Here is a 7,396-nt window from a genome sequence, read left to right as displayed (position 1 = left end):
TTCGAGGTAAACCTAATACAAAGTCCATAGATATATCCTCCCAAGGAACACTAGGTACAGGCAAAGGCATATATAAACCATGAGGATTGAGTCGTGACTTAGCTTTTTGACATGTAGTGCAGCGAGCAATAAAACGCTCAACATCCCGTCTCATCTTTGGCCAAAAGAAATGTGTAGCAAGTACGTCCTCCGTCTTCTTCACGCCAAAGTGTCCCATTAATCCTCCTCCATGCGCCTCCTGCAACAACAAAAGACGAACGGAGCTAGCTGGAATGCATAGCTTGTTAGCACGAAACACAAATCCATCGTTAACAACAAACTTGTTCCACATTCTTCCTTCTATACAATTCTGCATTACATCTTTAAAATCAGCATCATGCACATATTGATCTTTGATGGTCTCTAAACCAAATATTTTGAAGTCAAGCTGTGAAAGCATAGTATAGCGACGAGACAATGCATCAGCAATAACATTTTCTTTTCCCTTCTTGTGTTTAATGGCATAAGGGAAAGTCTCAATGAATTCAACCCATTTAGCATGTCTACGATTCAGTTTAGCTTGACTTTTAATATGTTTCAAAGATTCATGATCAGAATGTATAACAAATTCTTTGGGCCATAAATAATGTTGCCATGTTTCTAAAGTCCGAACAAGAGCATATAATTCTTTATCATAAGTAGAATAATTCAGACTAGGCCCACTCAATTTTTCAGAAAAGTATGCAACAGGTTTGCCATCTTGTAATAACACACCCCCTAATCCAATTCCACTAGCATCACATTCAAGCTCAAAAGTCTTATTAAAATCAGGAAGTTGGAGTAAAGGAGCATGTGTCAACTTATCTTTCAATACCGTGAAGGCTTCTTCCTGTGCGGTACCCCAAAGAAAAGGCACATCTTTCTTTGTAAGCTCATTGAGAGGTGCAGCAATGGTGCTGAAATCTCTCACAAAACGCCTATAGAATCCAGCGAGGCCAAGAAAACTCCTCACTTGTGTGACCGTTTTGGGCTGCGACCAACTCTCAATGGCTTCAATCTTGGCTTTATCAACTTCAATTCCCTGTGGAGTAACAACATAGCCAAGAAAAGATACTCGGTCGGTGCAAAAGGTGCACTTCCCAAGGTTACCAAACAAACGTGCATCACGTAGAGCAATAAAAACAGCACGTAAATGTTCCAAATGTTCCTCCAAAGATCTGCTATAAATCAATATGTCATCAAAGTAAACTACCACAAATCGTCCAATGAAAGCACGTAAAACTTCGTTCATTAATCTCATGAAAGTACTAGGTGCATTAGTTAACCCAAAAGGCATGACTAACCACTCATATAATCCAAACTTAGTTTTAAATGCTGTTTTCCATTCATCTCCCAATTTCATACGAATTTGATGGTAGCCACTACGCAAATCAACTTTGGAGAATACTGTAGAGCCACTCAATTCATCAAGCATATCATCTAGCCTAGGAATAGGATGACGATAACGAATAGTAATATTATTAATGCCTCTACAATCAACACACATACGTGATGTACCATCCTTTTTCGGCACTAGAATAATAGGAACAGCACAAGGACTAAGGGATTCGCGTATATAACCTTTGTCGAGAAGCTCTTGTACTTGACGCATAATCTCCTTCGTCTCCTCTGGATTGGTACGGTATGGTGCACGGTTTGGCAGTGAAGCACCGGGAATTAAGTCGATCTGATGCTCAATCCCTCGAATAGGAGGTAATCCCGGTGGCACGTCTTGTGGAAAAACGTCAGCGAACTCCTGCAAAATGTTAGTGACAGCAGGAGGCAAAGAGGAAGGCACGTCCTCGAATGAAAATAATGCCTCTTTGCACACAAAAGCATAGCAAACAGATTTGCTGAAATCTAGCTCATCAATATCAGATTTGGTGGCAAATAAACATGCACTTTTCAATTTAATTTCAGAAGCAACACTAGATGGTTTATTATTAGGCTTCATTTGTTGCTCAAATTCTTTTGCCACAATCTGATTTTCACTCTTATTCTTCTCCTGTTGTGCTTTATTAGCTCTATTAATATCATCTTTCAAAATGGAATCAGGAGTCATAGGAAGCAAAGTAATATTTTTATCCTTATGAACAAGAGTATAGTGATTGTTTCTACCATGGTGTACAGAATTTTTATCAAATTGCCATGGTCTACCAAGTAAGAAGGAACATGCTTGCATAGGTACCACATCACAATCAACATAATCAGCATATGTAGAGATACTAAAATGCACACGAACAGTACGTGTTACCTTAACCTTGCCGCTGTTGTTGAACCATTGGATGTAGTAAGGATGGGGATGTGGTCTTGTGGTGAGAGAAAGCTTCTCCACCATCTCCATGCTAGCCAAGTTGTTGCAGCTCCCTCCGTCTATGATGACGCGCACAGAACGTTCCTTCACAACTCCCTTGGTATGGAACAAATTGTGCCTCTGATTTTGCTCAGCTTGTGTGACCTGCACACTCAAAACACGTTGAGCAACTAAACATTCATACCTGTCAGCGTCTTCAGGAGCCATGTATTGCGTCTCATGATCAGAATCATCTCCACCATGGTCTTCACGTGTAATAAGAGCCAAAGTCTCCTCATCATAGTCACTAGCGGACTCATATCCACCATCCGCGGTAGCAATCATCACACGCGGAGATTTGCATTCTCTCGCATAATGACCTCCTCCCTTACAACGACGACAAATAATATCACTTGTGTGCCCTGTTGATGCCATGGAAGAAGAAGAACGCTGTGCAGGCCCCGCAGGTGCGCTCTTGGCAGATAATGGTGGTTGTGCCTGTTTTCTTGAATCACGGCTGGAGGTGGCACCGGATGGAGGTGCTGGTGCAGTTGAAGTAGAAGATGCACGTGGTGTCCATGATGAAGGTCGGCCTGCAGAAAAGTTAGTTCGCCCCAATGCTTGTTGATCCTGCACTTCACGTTCAGCTTTACAAGCAAGATGGAATAAACGAGTGATATTAGTATACTCCTTATAGTCTAAAATGGTCTGAATCTCTCTATTTAATCCACCCAGAAAACGTGCAAGCATAGCTTCATTCTCCTCAACAATACCACATCTAATCATGCCAGTTTGTAATTCCTGATAATATTCTTCTACAGAATTTTTCCCTTGTCTTAAACGCTGCAATTTTTGAAGCAATTCACGTTGATAATATGGTGGAACCCAACGCGTACGCATAGCAGTTTTCAAAGCAGCCCAAGTAGTTGGAATAGGATATAATCTACAATGTTCGGACCACCATACACATGCAAAACTAGTGAAAGCACAAACAGCAGCAGCAACTCGTCTCTCCTCAGGATATTGTAAACATGTAAATCGTTGTTCAGTTTCTAACTCCCAAGTAAGATATATATCAGGAACATATCTACCCTCAAATGGTGGAATATTCAATTTCAGTTTAGGAATATGGACATCATCGCGTACCTGAGGTGGTGGTGCAGGCCTACCATTACGAATATATACCTGAGGTCGACCTGCTGGTGGTGGTACAGGTGGCTGCACGTAGTGTTGATTTTGATCAACCTCATCCTCATAGTCTCCCACATAATCATCCTCCTCCGCATCAGCAGCAGGAGCCACAGAAGTATCAACAGCAGCACCAACAGTTTGGCCAAACGCAAGAGGAACACGGCTTGCTCGGCGGAGGTCTGCTTCGCGACGTGGAGGCAGACGTTGTTGTTGTTGGAGAGGTGCGTTAGCTGCAGCGGGTGGTGGTGGTGGAAGACGCGCGAGCAATTCATTAAACTTGTTATCGAGCTTTGTTTCGAACGTCTTCTCAAGGCCAGTGATCTTCTCCATGGCCTCTTCAAAATTGTTCAGCACATCTTGCACCTGTTCAGTCATCATTTGCTGAAACTTATCATGAAGCTCCTTGTTCGATAAATTCTCCCAGTCAATCTCGTCGGCTTGTGATCCTGGCATGGTTAGCAGCAATAGAAACACACAAGAATATGATCCTACAGACTACGAATAAGTGGTGGTGGTGGGTGTCACAAATCCGTCAAGCAAATCTCAAATTCTTACCAGTTCTTACCCAGCAGCAGGCGGTGATTGGCAACCGTTGTAGTCAAAAACTCTCAAAGCTTGGATAGAGCGATTACCAGGGAGAGTCAAACGCACGACGTAGATGTATGTGGAGCTGGGAAGGCTTATAATATGGTAGCAAAAAGGGTCAGCAATAATCAATTCAGAGATGCAAAGTTGAATAAACGCTCAACGACGGTACTGTGCTGGTCCTAGGCTAGACTGTGCTAGAGACGCGAGCCTAGAACACTAACAAAATCACGGCGCGGCACGTAAACAAGGGAAAAGCACACTCTGGAATTTTTTTTTCGCTCTTTTTTTTGCGCTCTCTTTTTTTTTTGCGCTGCTTTTTTTTTTGCGCTCTCTTTTTTTTTGCGCTGCTTTTTTTTTGCGAAAAATCACTATAATGGCGAGTGTCTCAAAACTCTTCTTAGCTCAAACTGACAGGATGGGCACGAAATTTTTTTGACTAATTTTTTTTTTGACTGCCCGGACCCAAAAACTGGAAACGGGTCAAAAAAACTTCCTATAATGGCACCTGTCTCAAAACACTCAGAAACACCTAAAAATAGGATAGCCAGAAATTTTTTCGAAAAATGCGTTTTCGAAAATTTTTGGGCCTAAACGGAGCGTGGCTACCCGACTCTTTTTTTTTTCCGAGACCTACTCCGGCAAGGAAACACGAATCGGAATCTAGATGGATCTCGAAAACAAACCTAATATGACAAGAACTCGCATTGGTGGTGGATATATGGTGGTAGATGGCAGCGGTGGTGGTATATGACAGCTGTGGTGGTATATGGATACGGATTCGAAGCGGTGGCGGATAAACGGTGGTGGTAGATGGCAGGGGCGATGATGATGGTGCGGCGGCGGCGTGACAACTTATGACCAGAACTCGAAACTCTAAAAGACTAGACTCTAAAACCAGCAACTAGACCGACGATGCAACCGCAAATTCAACAAAGCAAAACCCTAAAAAGATTATGCAAAGGCTCAGATTGGTTCGGATATGATAAACTAACCCTAATTTTTTTTTGTGGCTTTTTCGTGGACTGTAGGTATGAAGAACAGACTCGATCTAAACGACGAAAAACTGTAAAATCTCACCGAGCAACCTGGAAATCTGATACCACTTGATAGAGGCAGAGGTGTCCCGTCTTTCGATGAGATGATGGATTTCGCTTTGGTGGAAGTCGACTTTGACGATCCGACTACGAACGTGCGAGGACGTCGCGCCTTAGCAATCGCTAAACCAACTCCGAGAGGTTATTGACCACGCCGGAGCACGATCAACCTGACCACGAGGGTCTGTTTCCTGCGAGCAAACGAAGAACAAGCAAGAAACTGAGATTGCAATCTGGATATTGCGAATATAAGATGAAAGCTTTATTGATCAAGGTGGGGTTCTGTGACGCCTTTGTCTGGTCGTTGAACACAAACGAAGTACGCGAAGTTGCAGCTATGGCGAACTTTTAATCTAAACAAAACCCAAAGTCTAAACGATGCCCTAAGGGCTGTATATATGGAGGAAGGGGGGGGGAATTTCGTGGCCCTTGGTGGAGGGGTCCGAAATCAACCCTATCTCTTGTTTCCCCACACATACGGACTCTAAAAATAGCCTATACTTATGTATTTCGAAATTACATGGGCCTGGCCCAATAATAAGGTGACGCAGCACCTAAAATAGCCTCGGGACGAAATTTATGAAGTGGCGTCTTGTATATTTCGTCCAAGGCTTCATGCACCCATTATGGTGGCTTCAAAGTCCTGAAATCATCACTTGTAACTCCGTTCTTGTTTCCCTTGCGCATGCCATCATCTCCATGCTTGTTCTTGCTCCAATGTTCATCCTTCTCCAAGCTAGGCCCTTCATTTGTAAGCAAAACAAATGTATCCAATTTAGGCAGCATCATATTCTCATGAACATTAGAATCATTACCAAGAAACGAAAGTACCTGGTAATTTAGTTGGCGTGCACGAGCTCTAGTAATTGGTCCAGTATGTATAGCAGCAGGGGCTGTGGGTGTAACAATTGTATTGATGTCCTCATCAGGTTCTGTGACGCCTTTGTCTGGTCGTTGAACACAAACGAAGTACGCGAAGTTGCAGCTATGGCGAACTTTTAATCTAAACAAAACCCAAAGTCTAAACGATGCCGTAAGGGCTGTATATATGGAGGAAGAGGGGGGAATTTCGTGGCCCTTGGTGGAGGGGTCCGAAATCAACCCTATCTCTTGTTTCCCCACACATACGGACTCTAAAAATAGCCTATACTTATGTATTTCGAAATTACATGGGCCTGGCCCAATAATAAGGTGACGCAGCACCTAAAATAGCCTCGGGACGAAATTTATGAAGTGGCATCTTGTATATTTCGTCCAAGGCTTCATGCACCCATTATGGTGGCTTCAAAGTCCTGAAATCATCACTTGTAACTCCGTTCTTGTTCCCCTTGCGCATGCCATCATCTCCATGCTTGTTCTTGCTCCAATGTTCATCCTTCTCCAAGCTAGGCCCTTCATTTGTAAGCAAAACAAATGTATCCAATTTAGGCAGCATCATATTCTCATGAACATTAGAATCATTACCAAGAAACAAAAGTACCTGGTAATTTAGTTGGCGTGCACGGGCTCTAGTAATTGGTCCAGTATGTATAGCAGCAGGGGCTGTGGGTGTAACAATTGTATTGATGTCCTCATCAATCTACCACCATCGCTTATCCGCCACCGCTTCGAATCCGTATCCATATACCACCACAGCTGTCATATACCACCACCGCTGCCATCTACCACCATATATCCACCACCAATCCGAGTTCTTGTCATATTAGGTTTGTTTTCGGGATCCATCCAGATTCCGATTCGTGTTTCCTTGCCGGAGTAGGTTTCGGAAAAAAAAAGAGTCGGGTAGCCACGCTCCGTTTAGGCCCAAAAATTTTCGAAAATGCATTTTTCGAAAAAATTTCTGGCTATCCTATTTTTAGGTGTTTCTGAGTGTTTTGAGACAGGTGCCATTATAGGAAGTTTTTTTTGACCCGTTTCCAGTTTTTGGGTCCGGGCAGTCGAAAAAAAAAAATTGGTCGAAAAAATTTCGTGCCCATCCTGTCCGTTTGAGCTAGGAAGAGTTTTGAGACACTCGCCATTATAGTGATTTTTCGCAAAAAAAAAAGCAGCGCAAAAAAAAAGAGCGCAAAAAAAAAGAGCGAAAAAAAAAATTCAGAGTGTGCTTTTCCCTTGTTTACGTGCCGCGCCGTGATTTTGTTAGTGTTCTAGGCTCGCGTCTCTAGTACGGTCTAGCCTAGGACCAGCACAGTACCGTCGTTGAGCGTTTATTCAA

Source organism: Triticum aestivum, chromosome 2B, assembly GCF_018294505.1.
Source record: "Triticum aestivum cultivar Chinese Spring chromosome 2B, IWGSC CS RefSeq v2.1, whole genome shotgun sequence".
NCBI lineage: Eukaryota > Viridiplantae > Streptophyta > Magnoliopsida > Poales > Poaceae > Triticum > Triticum aestivum.
This window is presented reverse-complemented; position numbering follows the sequence as displayed.